Source organism: Oryzias melastigma, linkage group LG14 (assembly GCF_002922805.2).
Source record: "Oryzias melastigma strain HK-1 linkage group LG14, ASM292280v2, whole genome shotgun sequence".
NCBI classification, from domain to species: Eukaryota; Metazoa; Chordata; class Actinopteri; order Beloniformes; family Adrianichthyidae; genus Oryzias; species Oryzias melastigma.
In genome coordinates, this window is record NC_050525.1 from 11,512,754 (window position 1) to 11,535,010 (window position 22,257).

The window sequence follows — 22,257 nt, forward strand, 5'->3', positions numbered from 1 at the left end:
AAAACATGGTAACAGAGGAGGGTAATATCATAAAATAACCAGGTGTAAAAAGCAATCTAGAATGGGTGGGGCCTGTCTAAACACACACACTCATTTGTTACAAACATACCTGTTGGCTAAATAGTCTTCACATATAAACTCGTCAATGTACACAATACAACTGCAGTTCACACACTTATGCATATAAACCCACACATGTAAAGCCTTTCATTCTGTCATTTATACTATTAGTGCAAAGGTGGGCTGACACCTGTGCCCAGGAGAGGATCGCCACAGAGGCCCCCCACGCCAGAGAGCAGGAAGTCACAGGAGTACAGAGAGTGCAGGCCCCAGCCCAGCCAGAGGAGCAACCCCCCCACAGCGCCGGGAGGGCCAGTGCGAGGACCCACCCCCAGAGAGCCCCCAAACCCCAAACGAGCAGCCCACCAACACCCAGCAGTACCAAGTATACCCCCACCCGGTAGGGCACTGAGAAGACATCTCCTGCTTGCTGGCAGTGATATCCCAGCACCTCCACTGTTATGGAGGGATTTTTATTTTTATTTCAAAAACAACTTTGGTTGAAGAAATGTTGGCAGAAAAATGATTTTTTAACACAATTATGTATCTGATTTTGTAAATCTTTCTAGTATGTAATTTGACTGTAGGTAAAATATGTGACTAAAGTTGAAAATATATAATATTGCCAAAATGTAAAACAACTAATGCAATAGCTGCTCTACCAAGAAATTAATAGATAAACTACCCTCTAACTAATAAATAGAAAGATTATTTTAAAAAGGCAATAAGCAGCTGGTTTTATCTTGTATGTATTCAAAGGTCATTTGAATGTGAATACTTTATGACTGTGTTTGTTTTGCCGGGTTACATTCAAAACCTTCATATTTAAAGACCCACTTGATCTTAAAACCATTTCCAGTGGTCTTTTAATTGGGACTATGCTGTTTTTAGCAAAAAAAAAAAAAAAAAAAAACTGTCGTTTTCTAGGACATAGCTTCTACAGAGCGAAAGGAGTAACCCCGCTCCTCCTTCCCCCCGCTGTTGCTGGGTTGCTCAGAGCAGGGAGATCAGGTCCGCCTTGTGTATTTTCTACGTCACAAATGAGCTCTTCTTCAAACATAATTTTTTTTCGTATTCTCCTGATTCACGATTTGAATAAACGAATACTCAGAAATGTAGTTTTGAGTTAAATATTCTTAATATATACCCTCAATCATAAAAAAAAATTCCACAAGAACATGTAAAAAGCACTATTTGTATCGGAGCGGGTCTTAAATAATATTCTGAGGGAAAAATCTAAATGAAGAACCTTCTCAATCAATGCCACGCTGGAATCATCATATAGTCCTGACAACTGATGGAGTAGGAAAATCAAGTTTAAGAATAAAGAAACAGACAAATGAGAGAACCATCATTAATCACTCAACATTTGACCACATGCCCAATGATCTGAGCAAAGTGGTGCTTCGCCCAAACTCATTCATTCATCAGATCTTTACTCCTAAACAAAGTCAATCTATGGAATCATTTCATTTTTATCTCACCATCTTGACATTCCTAGACTCTGACTATAGGGTTAGAAATGTACACATTCGTGTGACCTTGCTATTTGCATGATTTAAAAATAGGAATGGTTAGGCAAATATACACCATCAGACATTTACATTTATTTCTTACCGAAGGACAACTCTAAAAGCCTTTTCTGTTTAGTTTTTAAGACAAAATCAAGACAAACAAGATAGTTTTTTTCCCACCACACAAACTACTAAAAATCTGACAATGCTTCATTAAGAAAATGAAAGCAAAAACAGTTGTACATACACAAGTGCAAAACAATTAAACTGATGTTTCCTGTATAAACCAATCAATTCATCTATTAGTTCATTTATAACCGAATGTTAGCTGGGCTCTGTCCCTGTGCAGCCATAACTGGAATGTCTTCGTCCTGCAGAGCTGCAGGTAAAATGAAACCAAATTAAGAGCTGAAAGACATCAGCGTCTAATTACACTCGTGCCCTCAAGCTTTTAAAGTGTTTTGCTAAAACCTGAACTCGCAGCACAAGTCACGGAGGTTCAAATTCATCATTAACACTTTATGTTAACAAGCTCTAAAAGAGACTGAATATGCAACAATGACAGTGCACTCAGAAAGCTGATAATTTGACCATCTTCTATTGCTGAGGGCATATCGAGCTTTTGAGATATACTAAAGAGCCAAGACTGAAGCAGTGAAAGCTGCCTGGCTGAGAATAAAAGGATTTCTCTTAAGAGGCTGTGAAAGCTGGAACACTGAATCTAAAGTCAGAAAATCTTGACCAGCTACAGAGGAAAGTGAGAGGCATTGGCCAAAAACAAACTCATTCTGGACATTTTGGATTAAAAGAAAATCAGTTAAGTACCACAGTAATAAAGCCATGTTAAGGAAACCTTACCCAGAGCTGGGCTCTGGACACCACTGAGATTGAAAAGAAATACTGCAAAAAAAAAAAAAAAAAAAAAAAATCTGAACTAAAACTTTAACTTTCGTTTATCTACTGACATTAAAATAACACTGAAATAATCACAGGTAACAGCACAAATGTTATAACATTTAAAGTTTTAACTATATCACCTAACTCCACCGCTTACTTACTAAACTTACTAAAAGAATTTGGACCAGCATCCCAGCCTATCTGCTGTCCGTGACCCAATCACTGACATGATCAGAATACTATCAATTAGAGAGACTGCATTGTAGTGTTTTTACCTTCAAGTTTTCCTCTTAACTCTCCAAATACAGGCAGAGGTGAGTGTATTTCACACATTCTGCTAACTATAATAAACCTCAATAATCACAAAGACCTTTATCTAAAAACACAATCTCTCATACTGATGTACTTGTGAGTATCTGTGGAATAATTATAGTGCTGGTCACATATTGCAACAATGGAACCACAAAGGGCTTTATTTATTATTGGACTGCGTAGGGATTTTTTCTATATTTTTATGACTGTTTATATTGTGTTTTCTGCTCTCTTAGGTTTTGTCTGTGTTGTGACCCCTACTTTGTTATTTTTAAGGATTCAAATAGCAATTTAGTTTACCACTAGAGTGGCAGCATTATAAATAGAGTTTTCCAGCACAACAGCATAAAAATATCTGTCTAATAATGCTAAATTAGGGAATGCCCCTCTCATCAACTCAAGGCTTACAGATATAAACAAAAACTAGTCTGACCTCTCTGGTATCCACAGGGGTAATAAAACATAAAGGAATATTTTTAACAAAATGGAAGCTAGGTTTTTAATTTCTTTTTTTCACATAAAAAAAACACGGTGTCAGAACTTCACACTCCTATTGGTACACATGCAGGAGATATCTATTCTCTGTTACTACTTTTTGAAGTGGTATCATCGACTATATAAGAGAACTCCCAAAGGCTCCCACGAAATGAAGTCAATTCAGTCACCTTTTTTAGGAACCAGAAATTTTCATTAAGTCATCTAAGTCATCATTTCTATGGCAACCACTCTTGCCATCTAGGAGTGATCTTGTTGGAAGTCCACACCCCTGCCACTCTAAAGCATGCTCGGGAGAGTCAGTCAATTACACGTTTCGAACGTTCAACGTGAGACCACATACTTCAATTGAGGCATCTGATTGGTCAGTTTAAAACTTGAATAATTGTTCACTACAACAAATATAATGAAAACAAAATTAGTATTAGCAAGAACCTGTTAAATAAAAATAACAAAAAAATGCTTATTCTGATAAATGACTGAGCTGTTGATTTCTCAACAGAAGTCTTAGGGATTTTGGCTTCTTGGAATCAGCGAGCAACTTTGGAATGCAATCAATAAACTAATTGATAAATCAATGGATGGTACTTAAGCTATATGGAGAGCAAACATGATGACAGATCACAAACGTTCTTTTCATGCAGGATATGAAATAAAGAGGCAGTGATAAAAGGATTTGTGATACATTACATCCTTCGTTTCAGACGTGGTTGCTCCATTTTGGTCTAGATTGACAACAACTTGTGGCATGTTTGGTATTATTGTTTAGCTGGCAATCTGCCAAGGTTAAGTTATATACCTAAACACAAACACACTTTTTACTCCGTGTACTTTCTCATTTGGAACCTCAAGATAAAACACTTGTTAATTATTAACCTAACATAGACAACTGTCCTTTTACCATGGGTTTTTGTATTTAGTCATAGTATGCATATATGATGCACTTTCTTATGGAGACTTTACATTTAAAGGATTCAAAGGATTCAAAGGATTTATAATGTCAGACCAGTGGACAAATTAATGTCACTGGCAGAGATTGGAAATATTGGAAATTTATCCTTTTCATTTACAACTTTACCATAAAATAAAGTCAATTGGTCTGAGTTTAAAACTTCAACACTCTACTGAAAATTCAAGGCCACTGTTGCAGCTGTTAAAATCAAAATACTGCGTACTCTCACAAGTAGCCTCTTGTTAGGATTCTTTGTTTCTAAGACACTAACTCAACATCTTCTGATTTTTTTTTTTTTTCAGTTTTGCTCCTCATCGAGAAAGGCAGAACCTTCCTCCAGCAATCAGTGCACCTAATCCACATGGGTGAACTCTTTCTCACACCTGCACCCTTTAAGGTTTTTCGTATGCGGCCCGCGATTAGCAACAACCACTAGTCACTCGTGTTGTAAGAGTCAAAAGTGGCTCTAACAACACTTTTCTGTACTTTTCTCACCAAGAGCCTTGATTACTATTTTCTATCACAAATTTGAAAATATTTAGCCTATATATATATATATATATATATATATATATATATATATAAGGGGTGTAATAGTTAATTGACGTAAATCGATGAATCGATTTCTACTCCAGCGATACAACCAGATCAAACGGCCTGAGGCAAGTTGTTAATCAATCCAAATCGACCTTTGCCAAATTGTTTCTAAAAGAAACTAATCTACTATATCAATATTGGAAAATATTTTTTGGATTGAGATATGATAGGTTTATTTTAATATACCCGTAAAAACAACCAAGTGCAGCGGACAACACACATGATGACAACAAGAAATGATCAAGACATCATTACAGTCCAGTGACCATACAGTGTGGTATCATGTTCTAATTTGTATTATTTTGACGTGGAAAAACAGTGGGCTGAACTTTATGAAACTAAAACGTGAATGGATTTGCCATTAGTTCTTGTTGACTTGTTTGTACACATATTTCATTTACACTTGATTGTCTTGCAATAAATACAAGTAATCTGGAAGACTTTACCTGCACATTTGAGGTTAGTGAATTGTTTAAAATGAATAAATATCGGCTATGAATCGTATCGTCATCTACTATGATATGAATTAAATCGTTGGTAAAAATGAATCGTTTCACCCTTACTATATTGACAGAGTCTGACAACAACAATGTTGGCTTGATTTTCAGTCATAAAAAAATAGCTTATAAAAAACAATTCTGCATAAATGCTCATTGGGATAATAGCATCTCCTTTATGTGTGCAATAAACAGCGTTCACATAATTGAAAATGCATAACAAAACATCTACAAACAGCACACCCACACACGAACACCGATGAATGACTCTACCACCCTCAGGTATGTAGCCTATGCACCAGATAGATCCTCAGCGAGTTGAGCAATCTTTCATCAAGAGTGTCTTTCTTTCCTTGAAAAAGAAAAGACGTAATAATTGCAAGTGTGCACATGAAATGTGCTCACAAGCCCCCTGAGAAGTGATTTACTTTGATCATGTTTCCAGCAGACGTGCTGAAGGAAAGTCAGTCATTTGTAGTAAATGTCTTCAGTAAAGAGACAACAAAGACGGGTTTCACCTCGTAATCGATGCGATCGGAACATTTGTCAGCATTCTGAGCTCCGGGCTGAGGAAGCTTTAAAATGACAAATGCACTTTTTTTTCTTGCTCAAAAAGAGGTCACCCGTGAACTTTGATGATGTAAGGCTGGTAGCAGAATTATGACAAGTTAGACGAGAGAGGTTTCAATCTCACCTACCTGAAAAAATACAGTCCGGGGAAAATGATGATCTGATCTCAAGTTTGATCATCTTTTTTTTTAATTAATTAGTACTCGAGCTCTACTGGGAGTCTCCGACTGACCAGACTAAAATCGTTAAATTGCATAACAACTCCTAAGTTATTAAAGTGCTGATCTTCGCGGCAGCGATCGTCCGCGTTTACCCGCCGTGCTAGATTTGTTTTACCCCGGTGGTGAGCGCGAGCGCCAAGTTAAGTCCGTTCTCCCGGTCCGGTCACTGTACTCCACATCCTCGCGGAGGCTTGTAAACAGGAGCGGGCGGCGGAGAAAGTAGGTCAGCTGGTAGCTCAATACCAGGCTAACGACGCCAGCAGCAGCAGCATAAGCGGCGGCTGAGCAACACGAGCGAAGGAAAGCGGCGGTGGCCAGCATTAGGGGGCAAATTGTAATCTTAAACACGTGCTTAATGCATAAGTAACGCACTTTAAATGTCCCCACAGCACTGTTTACATGTGGAGCCTCTATGTGTCAGCTCGTGCAATGCCGAGGGGGTAACCCTAGCAATCAGAGCACGAGCAAGTCCTGGAAAATGGGTTCAAATCGTGACTAAATGATAAGTAATATAGTTCTGGTGTATTAAAGAAGTCAGACATAAAAGGGGACCTACCATAAGTGCTGCCTCTTTTCTGTTAAAGTGTGTCTTAACTTCAAAAAATACACCTATTTACACCTGTTAGGTAAAATAACCTGTGACACACATTTCAACCAATCAGCAAAACAAGAACGTGCATACTTTTGTTTTTCTCTGACAACTTCCCCATGCACTTCCTTTGTTTTTCTTTTTTCTTCTTCTTCTTTTTTTCTCATTTACAACTTCCTGTTTGCCTTTCCCCTCAAATGAAGTCCCAAATGTGGGTCAGCAGCAGTCTTGGCTGGCTGCAGGTATTTAGCCTCTGACAAATGATTACACTACAGTCAATAGCTGGGAGTCTTTATGGGGGAGAAACGAAAGCTCTATTTAGGTCTATATTCTCTATGACAAAGCAAAGAACTTTGGACTCAGACACAATTAAATCCATCACTCAGAGTTCGGTATATTTGGCTTCAGTAAACAGCAGCTAGCTTACGTCTGTAAAGGTCATATTTTGGTAATCCTGTTGGCATTAAAGTAGAATTCTCTAGATTGATATAAACAAAGATAAATCCAAGAATAATTGTTTTAAAATGAATTAATCTGCTTTTTCAAGATAGAAATAGAAAAAATTCATTAGTTAAAAAAAACATCAGGATTTAAAGTATAATCAGATTATGTGTTGCCTGATTAATTAATAGATTATTACATTAAAGCTGAAATTATCATCACATGATCCTGTGTATCTAATTAGTAAACAAAGATCACAAATGACGGTAATTAAACTGTACCATTTTCCTTAGAACATAATTGAAAGTGTTTGGAAAAGACTCGCTTAAATCGGCTCACATAAAACAAACCCGATAGAATTTATATATGTAAATGCTAAACAAATCAGTCACATGATTTACAAGTCAATGGGTGGATGCCAGATCCATAATTTGTGCTCGGAACAATGTTATATAAAGTAAAGGTTAGATTAAGAAGTAATAAATACAAGTAATCCCAAATAAATGAAAATAAAAAGTTCAAACTTTAAACCAGGTTTTGCTTGATCCTCCAAACTGCGTCAATGAGAGGTTTCCACCTTGCCAGGTTAAACATTAAAAAAAATGTCTGCGCCATGCTGGCACATGCCAAAGCGCCATCATTGGGTGGAGTACGCACACTGTTTAGAAAGGCTGTCAGTCAGCCCCACCTGCCAGATGACCCACTCCGAAAGTTCACAGGTACATCCACCGAGTGAGGAATAGAAGTATCTGAGAGGTCTGTACAGATTCATTAAGCACTTTGAATTGAATGTATTCAATTATTAAAAATCCACAAAAACAGAGAATAAGACAAAGCTCAACATTCATCCATACACATTAAACGACTACTAAACAGATGATCACAACAGACCCATAACAGGTTAATAGCTACACTGCACACAAAGCCGTATTTCTTGAGTAAAATCAATTTGAAAACAGTTCCTGTCAGTAAAAGAGACCCTCACAAATCCTGACTTTGTGAATGAATGTGTACGCTCAGTAGAGTAGATCTATTAGCAATATGTTAAAAAATTACAGTAAAAACATAATTCAGTAGTCTGTGAAGGCTGGGGTAAGCGTCAGTCCTCAACCCAACGTCCACCCAAAGCCCAGAAAAGGATAAATTAAAGATTAAAAAACGGATGGCTAAACATAGAGACAGGGTTGGACTGGAAAACAATTATAACAATGTGACAATCACACTTTGAAAATCTACTGAAACTAATTTACATTCAAAAGCAGTTATATCCTTGATAAACAAAGAAGTACCACTTTATCTTCCCTTGTTTTATTATCATTTTTTAGTGAGCAAAAATTAAGTTAACTAGTTTGAGATCCCATATTTCACAAGATAAATCATTGAAATACTCTAGAGACCAAAAATATTAAATAGCTGGGCATCTATTTAACATTTAGACTTATTAATCAATTTCTTTGATATAACATTGAATTGAGAAATCTGATGATAATAAAATGACAGCATCCCATACATTTACTTTACACAACACCATCAGCCACGCAGATCTATGAAAGTGAAAGAATGTCAAGACTTTGTCACAAGACACAAGTTATGACGTTCACTTCTAGAATTTCCTTACAGCAAACTTTCCTTACAGCAAAATGTAAAACCATCCATCCATCCATACCTGATTAGTCTCATAGGAGGTCAAGTGTAACCTGGGGAAGAGGTGGGGTACAGCCTGGACAGTTCGGGAGTCCATCACCGGGCCCATCAGAGACAAACAACCAGAGATATTCACATAGAAACCAAAGATAACTTCTTCTTTTTTTAGAATCAACAACTAAACTATGAAGCATGTCTTTGGACTGTGGGAGGAAGCCAAAGTGCCCGAAGAGAACCCACCCATGCACAAGGAGAACATGCAAACTCCACACAGAAAGAACTCAGCCAGGATTTGAAGCAGGACCGTGTCACTGTGAGGCAAGAGAGCCAGAGGAAATTTCAATCAAATAAAAATACTCAAGACTAATGGTGTAAACTTAAAATTTGTTACATTTTTTTTACTGAACTGAACTAAACCAAGTCAAATAAATTGTTTAGGAAAGAACCATCCAAAAATCGTATTTTATTGTCTGGATACCGTCTATGTACAAAACTGACCGTGATAATGCAAGATAAGTTGGCTTCTGCTTTTCCTCTAAAGAAATTGCTTAAATCATACATATAATACAATATTCTATTTTTTTTCCAACTTAAAACTGAAATATGGAGGAATCAGATCAATATGAATTAACATTATGTGATATTCTAATAGGATACTTCTCTGATACAAGAAATCAAGTTTTGACAAACTATTGACAATGAATGAAACCCAGAGAAAAACTTTCATATGTAAGTATTGTTACATTTTGGGCTCAAGACCCAAACTAGATCACTTTCCGACAGTCAGAAGCACATATTTATATAAAAATGAACATTACTTGTGACAAAAAGATTGAATGAAGACAAAAAATCTTGAATTGTATACTTTTTGTTGTCTAACAACCTGACTCAATTCTAAAGGCATGACTAGTAAAAAACCCAGATCAAGTAGTTGTACAATTAAGTGTTTCATCTATCCTGAAAAGAAAGAAACAAAAGTATCACCTTTACAACTGCATCTAATTTTTACAGATCAAATTATTCAAAGTTTAATGATTACTAAACCTAACCTCCGTATCTCCGTGAACTTTTGATGACAGCCTTACAGTCATGCACACTTAAACCAACATCACAAGTCACAATTTACAGTGAACACAGAGTGCAGCTATTTTAGTGAACCCATTGATGGTACTTGATGTCGGCTGTAAAATCATTGTGGGACAGAACAACAGCATAACTACCATCATTTATGGACTTAAAGTGAATTATAACCCGGCCAAGGAGCTCATGAATGCTCGTGATTCATCGAAGCTTAGTTGAATGAGAGATTTTCACAACACAATTACTGTGGCTGACAGAATTACAAATGACTGCGACACAGCACAGAGGTAAGATATTTAACGAACAACAAGAAAAATTGGTGTCCTAGTTGGATTTTTTTTTTGTTCTGTATGCGATTGCACGTTTTCCTCATCTGGTTTTTCCCACGGTTCAAATAATCTTAGGGTGATTGGTCAACCGATACTGACTTTGGGATGTGCAGTTTGATGACTCGGTCACCTGAATGGAATGAGTTTTTGCTTTCTTTTAATGTTTTTCAGTCTGTTTGTTTATGGAGGTGGAGTGGGGTGGCTGTGGATCAGCCGATAGATTTAGTTCCCAGACTTGATGTTCATTGTGACCTTGGAGAAAACAGTAAATCTCTTTGGAAAAAAGCATCTGCTAACTGATGACAGGTAAATTAAGATTTTTGCAGGTGTTGCCAGGCAAGTTCTGGTAACTGGTCATTAGTCCATTGCAAGATCAGGCACACACAAAAAAATGAGCACAAGCACAATCAACTAAAAGCCTTTGCCTCACGAATAAGTGCTAATCAGACTCCCCATATCTAAAAATTAACAAAAATTGAGTCAATATTATTGTTTATTGACAGTTTTTGCCAGGTTTTTAATTAATTTTACTTGCAAGGCAAATACAAATAGAGACCAGCTGAAACCCAAAAAGAGAAAAGTAAAAAAAAACAAAAAACTTTTTTTCCCTCTCTCAGATGACTCATAAATAAGAGCCCACAACACCTGCCAATAACGCAATTTAGGATGGAAAAAAAAAGCAGAAAGCATGTTATCGTCTGTGAATCTTTGCCGTGTCGCCCTGCATTGCTTCAGATTTGAAACCCTGTTACAGTTCAACAGGAACCACAGCAGAGCCGCAGGGCTTCCCAGGTTCCCTAATGGAGGGGCCATACTTTTTGGCTTCCATGTATCCAGCCTTGGTGCTCCCTGTGTGCAGCTCCCCTACTGTTGGTACGACCTCCTGACTACCAGACATTTCTAAACCTGAATATCTCCTAACCACTGCATACTACGGAAATAACTCCTTCTGGTATCTACAGAAGATATTTAGGACTCTTCAATTGTACCAATGTAAAGGGGTGGTGCTCTGGGAGTTGTAGTTTTTAGTGTATTTATTAAAAATCTGACAGGACAAAGGGTTTTTTTAACTTTCACACAGGACAGTTTTAGTCAGTAAGTATTAAAACAATAGAAGACATATCTTTTCTCTTTTTTAGCACTTTTGGAGCAAAAACAAACAATAACATTCAATTGAATTTGATTAGTTTATATGTAGTTGATAACTCGGTTAATACTTTGTTTTAGAATAAAATGTTAACTAAAGGGAAAAAAAAGTTTGAATGTCCAGCAATGACACAGCTTGACTCTCAATGAAACTAATGATGTGCCGGGGAGCAACAAGTGTGAGACATCTAAGATTCATAAAGATCTCCCACATTTCACTGCATTATTCACCATCCGCCTACATGGAGATTAGTTCTGCTCTTTTATGTAGGTCATGCTATTGGGTAATGAGATGACATTTTGTGCTCATAAGCAGTGATGGAGCATAATAATAAATGCTTATTGTTTTTTCGGTGTGCTCCTCTGCACCTCAGTCCAGATTGTTTGCTCTTCCACTGGTGTAAAGGGGGGGATTATTTGTTTAATTACTCGGATATTAAGCCATATTGCCCCCAGCGACATCTGCGGTGCCGGTATTGATGATGTCATTGCGGCCGTCTGCTGAAGCACTGGCTGTCATTAATTAGACCGGCACGGCTGTTCCCCCTGCGTTCCCATGGTAACAATATGTGGTGTCTGCTTCCCTCTAGCCAAGACAGCTATGTCCATCATTCCTTTCAGGACCAGGAATTTTTTCATACTTAACTTAGAGTCTCACTATTTGCTTGATGAATATTATTCAGCTTACATTTAACTATGAATTTGTGTGTGGAAAAGTTTTTTTTTTCTCCAAATATAACTTATTTTAAAAGCTACAGAAGTGTTGCAGATATAGGTTAGTAAAGTAGATGCAGGAGTTTGTCCAGACTCCAATATTTTGATATATTAGAATATTTACTAAAGAAAAAGTAATTGTGGTTCTCCTTACCACTATCAGAACATCACATCCACCGGAGATGCTTTCCTTGCATGAACAAAACCAAATGGTTTCTTGTAGACATTCTCAATTTAGGACATTTCTCACCTGGAAATGCATCAAATGCATCAAAACCTTTGACCCTTTTCAGCCACAAAGCAACTTAGATGTGAAAACGCTTGCGCTGTACAGTATTTTCTTCTGTTTTTAAGCCAAAGATTGAAAAAACTGCAGATCTCTTGAGACACAAACTGTCCTCAGCAGTGCTGTCCTATAAGTATTGTCCTTCTCAGCCAAACAACAGCTTCACACTAATCCTTCCCTGCGCAACAGCTGAACCCTTAGACTCTTTGAACTCTCGTCACTGGACAACCCCGTCATAACCACGTTTAACACATGCTCACCTGCTGTGCACAGAAGGAAAGGAGGAAACCCATTCTCCTTCTTTGTCAGACCTGCATCTGTTCACTCACACTGCATTATAGTTTATTTAATAAAGGATTCTAAAAGGGAAATGCTACTCCCTGCACTGATTTTTGTAATACACATTTTCTCAAAAGCTCAGTTACATTTTTACGGTGAAATGGTTTTAGTCCTCTTGAGTCTCTGAACATTCAATAATGGTATCTTAAAATTATTCCACGCTTACTTGCCTTACCAGTAAGAGCCTTGTAATTACATGCAGACTCACTGTGGGTGGCCGCGTCCTTACAAAAACGGCCTATAAAACAAACATCCTTTCACCAGGTAAATCTACTCTCAAATTTTCTCATAATTATATTCCTTTAACAATTCCAAATGAATCGCTAAATTATTCCAGGCCTGTTATTGTCTGCTGCTACTCAGAAAAAGATGCAATTACCTAAGGCACTGTGTGAGCAAAAAAATGTGGGTCACGATTCTAGGGCATGAGTGGAAAGGGCAATGCGGCTCTTTGTTTTCACCCCTGTCTCAGGCCAAAATTGCAAGAAACATTTTTGATTAAATTCCTGGGATGGAAAAACTGAAAAGGCTACAGATTGGCTCCCTCAAACCCCAGAAAGGACATTTGGGGCTAATAAACAGAATGGCATTGTATAGGTCTAACTTCATTTTGAAGTGTTTGTAAAACCAAAAGACGCTGTTCACTCATGCACACACTCGCAACCGAGCTCTAATAGCTTTTTTTTTCTTTATAGGAGTCCGTGGAAAAAATTACTTTATGTCTCCATTCCTATCTTTGGCTGTTTCATTTTCCCTGTTATGAAACACCGTCTTTCATATTTCCAAACCTTTTCCTGCCAAAAAAGCTTTCGGTGTAGTAATATTCAAGGTTTACAGACAAAAACAGACAGTATTATGATAAATGACTTATTGCTTTTACAGAACCACAAAAACAAACCTGCTATATTTGACAAAATCCTAGACATATTTCATCTCATTTATATGTAAAGAAGCCAAAAGCAAAAGCCTCTTTACTTCAAATTTAATTTTTTTTGTGAAACATTGTTGGTAATATCTTAAAGGATTATTGTCTCTTTTAGGTCATTTTTGTATTTAAAATAATAATACAGCACCACTTTAGCTTGTCAAAAGAAAGTACAGTACAGTTCTGCACATGACACCACATTTCTCATGTGCAACAGCTGACTAAGACGATAAAAAAAGGCTCGAGCTAACAGGGAAGTGATTCACTACGATAATATTTGACCATCTAATCACGGCCAAATCACTTCCAGCTAAGTGCAAAAATGCTGTTATTCGGACTCCTTGGACAGCAAAGTTTTACCCAAATAAAAAGTCACATTTTCGTTGCAATAAAACACAGATTTTGGATAACAAAGGAGAAACCTGTTAAAAAAAAAAAGTAGTTAGTATGTGTGACTCCTGATAGGTATCCAGAATTAAGGCTTTGTTGAAAAGACAGATTGTAGGATACTTGTGGCAGAGTGGGAGTGCTCTTTCAGGCATCTGGCCTGACATGCTTGTGTTGTGTGTACTTGTCTCCTCAAAAACAAACAATACCGTAATGCACACGCAGCCAACACCCTGAACTAAAGATCTGAATCAAATCTAGGTCACACACATATGTGGGCTGGGCTCAGGAATATGGTGGAGTCACTTCGTTTCTTTGTCTGCGTTACTAGTAGCCGGCAACGCATTCTTCAGAGAAAATGATGGCTATTTGAACGTCACGTAAATCACAGATGTTTACCAGACGTCCGCACAGACATAAGCATGCTCAGTCAGAGTCTATAACTTTGTAAAAGTCATGTGAATAATGGCAGCTAGCGAAATATCATTTTAAACTGAATTTGTGAGGTTCTTTAAAACCATGTCGAGTTCAAACCACAAATAGAAAGTGAACATTCTTAAGATCTGAGAGGAGGAAACAGGAGGCCTTTAACCATTTTTCAGTAAAGCTTAATATATTAATCATGCCGCAATAGATCTAAGCCTGAAGCTACTGAGGACAATTACTGTGTGCTTTGGAGCAAGAGATCAGCAGCAGCAGTAAGGGATGATGACGTCCGTGGAGGATGTTACATAAAGGAGGCTGAACGTTTTGTCTGTCACAGTTCCAAGGTCAAAAGAAGCGATATGAAAGCCCGTCACAGTCTCAGAAGTCATCTGCAAAGATGAAGCTCTACTTGTGAAACAAACTGTTCCATGACGAATGAAGGCTCACGACACAGTATGGAGCAGAGGAGGGGGAGAACGTCCTTGTTTGAAGCAACTATCTTGCCTGTGTTGTGGCTACAGCGTGTTCTATAATACTCACAGAAATTATCTTCTTCTTTTTCTGTTGTTTTCAAAAGAGTTGGGAGCTTACGTCTAAGGAGGATGTCCTTAGCACAAAAGGAGTTTCACAAATATGGATTTTTGTTTACATGTCATCAGATCTTGCCAGGGCGAATCTCAGGGTTTCTTATGTTTCATTTTGCAACATGCACAGACCAAATCATAAAATATTTTGTCACTAATACGGTAAAAGCACTTTGTTTCGATGGCTTAGATAGGCTTCAATAGAAGAAGTGAGTGTTAAAAAGGACTGACTACAGCTCAGCTACACAGAACTGCACTTATACTATCAGCATTATAAATAAAGGATTCCTCTCTGAGTAAAGCAAAGTGACAGCATATTGTCTTCCTTCAGGATCTCACTGAGTTCCTACTTTATTTTTTCTGATCTTAAAATGCTAGCGTTTGCTTTATGTAGTAAATATTCTCATTATCTTACCCAGTCAAATCTGTTGCCTACAGCAAAAGGAAAATGAATCCCTCAAGCAACAGATGCTCACACCACGCTTTTGGCATATGTCTAAATATAGCCCACAAACAAGGAGTTTGTTCTCGGAAAAAATATCGCACAGAAATCAAAACTGCAAGTTGTCAATAAAACAAGGGAAAGCACGTTTATGCTACAATCATAGTCTGCTTCTGTTTACATTGTTGTCCAAGTTATGAGTGACTTTTAAAATAAAACCATCAGAAGTAAAGATCTCTCCAGTTAAAGGATTGTATTTTAGAGCAGGCAGAGGCAGAAATCTGCATACATAAAATATAATTTTTAAGCAGGGTTATGCATAATGTGCACAAAGAACAGATCGTCAAGGACAAGGATTAAACCTTGCTCCACTGGAAGAGAATCAGCTGTGTAACCTCCTCGCCGTGTGCTCTGTAAAGAGTACATCCTGCTCTGCTTCACAGTGGCCTTTTTGCCCTATATTCAACCACATATGATATGCTCTGCTTCTCTAAAAACTAACAATAACAAAAATATGGAGCTTTTTCAAATGTATTCATATTACAATAAGCTAATGGGGGACTATTAAAGAGATGAAAGTTGTGTTTTGACATGATCTTGGGACTTTTTCTGATGATGGGGGACATGTATGAAAAATTACTTACTATGAAATATTTCATATGTTTCTAAAATATTTAGAAACTTGCTCATAGTTTTCGCCCTTATCTGAAAGTATTTATTTTTTGTTTAAAGCAATCATGTTATCTCTAAGTGTATTTATTTATTGCGGTTTGCTCATGTATCTGTCCGACTACAGTTTGGACAAACCAAAGTTTTTACTGAAAATACACATTGAGCAGCGCTAAATATTTTGAACAGCTTTACATTTCCATCTAGTGAGAAATGCTGAAATAAGATTAGCCAAGCTATAGAGCATGGGAGGGGGCTAAAACTGAAAATACTATAAACGTTTAACTATAAAGAGAGAAATCAAAACTGGTTCTCATGGGGATGATGCCCAAAAAGGAAGAGAGTTCACTCGTCTGCAGAAGATAGAGTTGTTATCAGGTCACAGAGATCTCAGCCCACATCAAAACAGCACTGACTTCAAGGAACAATGGGATTTCAACATGAGCGAGAGATGATGTGGAGAAGACGTCTGTGGCAAACAAAGCTCTACAGGGAAGAGGAACCACACTGACTAAAAATGAAACTGCTATGACTTTAAATGGATAGAGTAAAAACAAAATCTTTTTAAATTCAAAGATGACTTTTTTTCTCTATATTGAGACATCAGAAAATCAGAGAACACGTAGTCACTCAAAATTACAAACTGTATGGCAACAAAATGTAACAAAGACCAAGCAGCACACAACAAAATCCAAATGCAGTGCAAAATATTCAAATGAAATTCAATACAAATATGAAATAAAAAATAATGAAAAAAAGGAAAACATACTGTATAAACAGATTCATAATCTTAGAGTTTAATAGCTTTATTATTTTCCAATTTTAAGGGATTTACCAAATATACGTTTTAAAAAATGGGGCTAACTTAGAAAACAACATTTATGAATAAAATATTTTCCTAAAATGATCAAATTGTTAACTAGGAACGACATATGTTTGTCTTTGTCATTCAACGCCACTAACTTATTCTTGATATTTATAACATTACTATTTACCAGATTTGTATTTTTATGTATAAAAGTGTTTAATAGAAATCTATCCCTGAACATTTGTATATGTTACTTTAAAACAAATGCAGAGAAACATCAATATAACACCTGTCAAAATGGTCATTTTCCTGTTCCTAAATGTGTGACATCAAGGTCACAATTTAGTTTGCCATTTAGAGGCTACTAAATTTAGAATCAATTTCCCCATCTGGCCACAAATGGCATTTCAGACAAACTTTGAAAAAAACACTTTTAAAAAAACGTGTAAGGCAATCCCTGATGTTTAATTGATTGTATTAAATTAAATCTAAATGTTTTTTGTTTTATTTTTTAAGATGTGTAAAGTGTATAATTGTGAATGTATAAAATTGTATAATTGTATTTTATGTTAATTTAAAGTTTTATTGGATAGAGGCTCTAGTATAAGCCCACATGGGTTTTTTGCCTCTTCCTGCACCTACGTTTTCAATGTATCTTGTATAAGTGCAAATCAATAAAATCTAAAAAATCTAAATCTAAAACCAAATGAAATGTTATAATGGAATAAAGGAGTATTGTTATTTGATGAAAACCAATATTAGCAAAATTACAACCATTAAAAAGATATTTCTAGGATTTAATATCAGTTTTACACAAAAGACATGAATTATTTTGAATATTTAATTTAATTCCTTAAAGAAATTGCATAAATATATCTTATTAATTGTTTTAAAGTGAACCTCATTCAGTAGGTGTCCTTTTTTTGATAAAGAAAAAAATCTTCTAAATACAAAGACGGTTAACAGACTGATGAGTAACGTTTCCACCATGATTCCTGAAGGAGGAGCTTTGTTGGGGAGTGTTAAGGCAACCTGTCTATTCCTGTTTAAGGTCGGAAGCATATTCAGAATTAAATGCATTATTTAAAGACATCATTCAGCAGCAGCACACAGACCTGTGGGATCATCTGTGAACCTTTTCCACAACGAAGTGAGACAATTATAAAATACCAAAAAACATCAAAGAGGCTTTTTGATCAATAAGATGAGTGGTGGAGATCCAAAAAATAAAAAATATATCTCATTAAACTACATAGGATGGAAGAAAAATTGTAAAAGGTGTCAAATTTGGCATCAATGTGACAAACTGACTCAATTCGAATGAAACTTTCAATCTTATTCAAACACTTTAAACAAGACTATTTTTATGTAAAATCCGGAATGTGGCGTGAAAAATCTAGAAACTGGAAGGGAAGACAATTATGTTAAACAGCTGTCTGCTGGAACACCGTCTGCTGTACTGTTTCCCATTCCTCTGACCTTTTTCCCTGAATGCACCGATCCATCTGGTCTTTCTTGTATTCAACACGATAGATCTTTGAGTAGCTAATCTGGGTAAACAAAGCCTTCTCGTTGTCTTTTTCCACTTTCAGTTTTCTTAAGAGCTTAGTTTTAAATGAAAGGAAAAAACCTGGCATTTTTTTTGTCTAAAAAAGACAAAACATTGTGACTAATAAACCACATGGTGTGGTTTTGTTCATCCGCTCAAGAATCTACTGCTACAGCAAAGTTTTGTTTTTTTTTTTTTTTCTATTGTTTCTAATAGAAGTTAGGAACAATTACAAAGGCGTTCATCCGGAGGCAGGGTTTTTTGACCTAAATTAACCCTTACAGAGCAGTCACAGCTTTGAAATCATTACCCAAACTTAACCGTTCATCTTGAAGCTCCAACGTGAATCAAACACTAAAAAAAGATCAGGGGAAGCAGTCAAAAACTACAGAGGATTAAAGTCTTGGTCATTTGGGCCCTCTGGTGTTTGCCTTTTTGTGGTCAGAGCTCACTTGGTTCAGATGAATCTGCATCAGCTGAAAATTCAACATTTATTCAGCGTGGAGCGCCGCTCCATTTTCTTAAAGAGACAGAACGAGGAAACGATCCTGTTTCCTCCTGCGAGCCCTGCACCATTTGTGCATGGCCAGTCACACTAAGCAGCTCTAGAGCAATATTCTGACTAGTGTTCAGTTTAAGCTTGCAGGACATGGCCCAGTAACCTACTTTCCCCACAACATGCTCTGTAACATCAGAGAGGAGGCTGTGTGTCATCCGTTAACTAACCTTCACCACAGCATAGCTTTTCTGTGGGATGAGCAATAATTCAGTCAAAAAAAGCACTGCAGAATCAAAAAAGTAGCACAAATGATCAAAAAGATGTTACTGAAAAATGGATGTTCAATACAGCTATGAAAGAAAGTGAATTTACAGGTGTTGCTATCAAAACAAGCAGTAGGAAAAGCCATTTTGAAACCCAAGAAAGTAAATGTTTAAAGGCAAATAAAAAAGCAATTTAAGGAAGAGATACTTAAATATAATAGAAACCGAAGTATCTTTGGTATCTTATTTCTACAAAAAAGGGTGGCAGTATTGCAAAGCAAAACAAATAATGCTTTTTTGCAAGCAGCAGTGCACAGGTATACCCTCGACTGTTTCCCTTCATTTCCTGCAGCCCACAGATTCATACATCATTAAGGTGACACACCACTAATATAGTTTTAATGCTCTGTCAGAAATAGTCGAAGGTCTCTTTAATAAATCTGAGCAACAGGAAGAAGAAGAAGAAGAGCTTCCATCCGGGTGAAATCTGATTTCATAAACAGAGTTCAGACTGACCTATTTAGAATTACGGCTAAAAAAAATTGTTGAGGAGTCGAAGTGATACCATGAGTCATGAGGATGCCCCAAATGTTAAACAGTATGTCATAAACGGGGCATATGGTGCAGAGAGCACTCCAACTCACTCAGTGATGGATCAACCCACCCTGCCCCACTCAGCTGCCAGCATCCATCCTCATCACCAGCCTTCAGATACAAAAAGCCAGCACAATTTGGACATATATGGAGCCAGTTTAATTTAGTGTGATAAACAAAAAAGAAATTTGACACAGTTAATTTATGTATTTAGTATTAAACAACTCAAATGAGTATTTCCTGTATACAGTCATCCCTCCTGTGTGAACTTCACGTAAAGCATCTCGTTGTAATTTCGACCCCACACTTAAACAAAAAAGGAACAATAAAGTTTTTTGAAACCTCTTCAATGATGAGCTTTGAAGTGTGTCCTATAGCAACAGCAGCTTTTTAGTTGGCCGTGTCAACACTCACTAAGCTTCATTATGCAGCAGCCACAGCTCTCCAGTAATGGGGTCGAGCTTCAATCTGTCACTCAGCTTCACACAATACTAAATCCAGAGGAACAAACTCATCCTCTTAAGTCCCAATCAATGGCGCCGGCTCTCTTACGTCACTGAGAAACAATATTTTATAATCGATCATTCAAACACATTTGACGGCTTAAAAAGAAAAACCCGCTCATTTTGTGAAAATGAATCACAATATACGACAAATAAATTGTTTTTTTATTCACTTAGTGTTACAAAAACTTTATTTTTATAACTATTATTTGGGTTGGAAAGTTTTTTCAGCTGTACTACTTGGTAACAACTTATACATTAGACGTAAAAACCTTTTTAAAAATGGAGGAAACCTACCTTGTTCTTCGGAGTCCAAATTAAAACAAATTAGCCTGATAGGAAAAATATATATTTAAAAAATAATAATAAAACGGCGTCCAGCGGTCCAAAAGTTAACCAGAACGTCTTTAAGCCGACAGTATTCCCAGGACATCTGTAGAGATCCCGCCGCTGTCAGGTGGTTCCTTCCAGTGGGAGCTGACCGTCACCTCAGCGCGAGCCTGTCCACTGACACGCGCGAGCGCTGAATGAGGATCAGCCAGTGTGAGTCCACGCTTCAAGCCCCGCCCACTGGAGTGTATACTAAATAAAGATACGCCTGGGGTGACTTTACCGGCTCATGGCCGACATTTCAAAATAAAATTACATTTAGGTTGTTGACATATAGCTTGTTTACATAAAAACACGCTGTATCCTAAATGATATAACCCGTAACCAGTGGTTCATGCGTCTCTCAAATCCTTTATTCAATTATTTTTCTGTTAAATTTTATTTTTAAGGGCATATGTACTGAATTATTAGCCCGACTTTACGCTTATAATTACAAAAACGCGAGATTTACCCGCCAATCGTTTCATTCGACGATTAGACGCTAAAGCGACATCTAGAGGCCATTTAGTGTTACTACATGCGGCAACGTTTTAAGTGGTGTAAAAACAAATGAAACAAACAAAAAAAGTAATAAATCTATAATAAATTAAATAATTTCATTTTCATTGTGTGTCTGAGGCACAGCACAAAATTTAAACAATTTATGCCCGTTATTGTTGCGACAATGCTTTTTTTGGCAATGAGTTATGATATATTGGATAACATGTTAGTCACCCCTTTAAATGGTGCCATTTACGCAAGATCCATTCATTTTCATGCCTGAGTTAAATTGTAAAGCGTATGGGTTGTAGCCATATAAAAAAAAAAATGTGTCATATCTTTTCTGCCAAACGAGTTATTCTGCTGTTGACTCATTGTGGTGCTTGGTTAAATGGCTGAAACTCGAGAAAACAAGAGGCATCAAAAATGCAACCAAATGTTCATTTAACAAACATGAATCTCCATAGTATGAGGAGGACATGCAGCTAAAAAAGTTTGGTACTTCTTCCTAATTCTATAGTCATCAGTCTGCTCACACACTCCCATTTCCCAACTCACATTAATCACAAAAGTCAGTTCAAAACGGTTGAGTTGGTCACTCTGGCAGTGACTGCTTGCCCAAGATGATCCCACAAGTTTTCAATGGGGTTGAGGTCATGTCTGCTGGCAGGACATTCCATCTTCTCCACGGCCAAGTCCTGGAGGTGGTCTCTGAGAAACTGCTCAGAGGAGACAAACGATGTCATCTTGGAGGCAAGAGTTGAGACCAGACAGCTGAGACATGGGATCGTCAATGGTGGCAGTTTTTCATTTAAATATCCTTCTGCAGTGAGATTCTGGATTATAAATTAGAGAATAGCCAAATCCTATTGGAAATCTTGATTGCAAATCCAGAATGTTTTTTTTTTTTTTTTTTTTTTGTGAATTTGATTTTCAATGAGAGGGTGGTACAGAATCCCATCCAAACTATTCCAAAGGTTGGTTTTGTAAAATACAAATCATAATCGTCAGTGTTAAGAATAAAATAACCCTTTGATTCTTGAGGCATAAACCTA

General features: G+C 36.9%; 1 protein-coding gene across 10 annotated transcripts in view; it reads right to left on the bottom strand.

The window, feature by feature from the left end:
- npas2 (neuronal PAS domain protein 2) overlaps window positions 1-22,257 on the bottom strand; it is a 47,669-nt gene that overhangs the window by 20,615 nt on the left and 4,797 nt on the right. For 5 of the 10 annotated variants that reach the window (XM_036215159.1, XM_036215162.1, XM_036215161.1 and 2 more), the window contains exon 1: window positions 20,630-20,895. The exons of 1 other annotated variant lie outside the window; for it this stretch is intronic. The gene's annotated coding sequence lies outside the window, so the exon portion shown is untranslated. Of the gene's footprint in view, window positions 1-6,022; window positions 6,512-6,671; window positions 7,174-20,629; window positions 20,897-22,257 lie in introns of those variants that run through there. 4 more of the 10 variants (XM_036215160.1, XM_024265754.2, XM_024265755.2 and 1 more) reach the window with 4 other exon arrangements.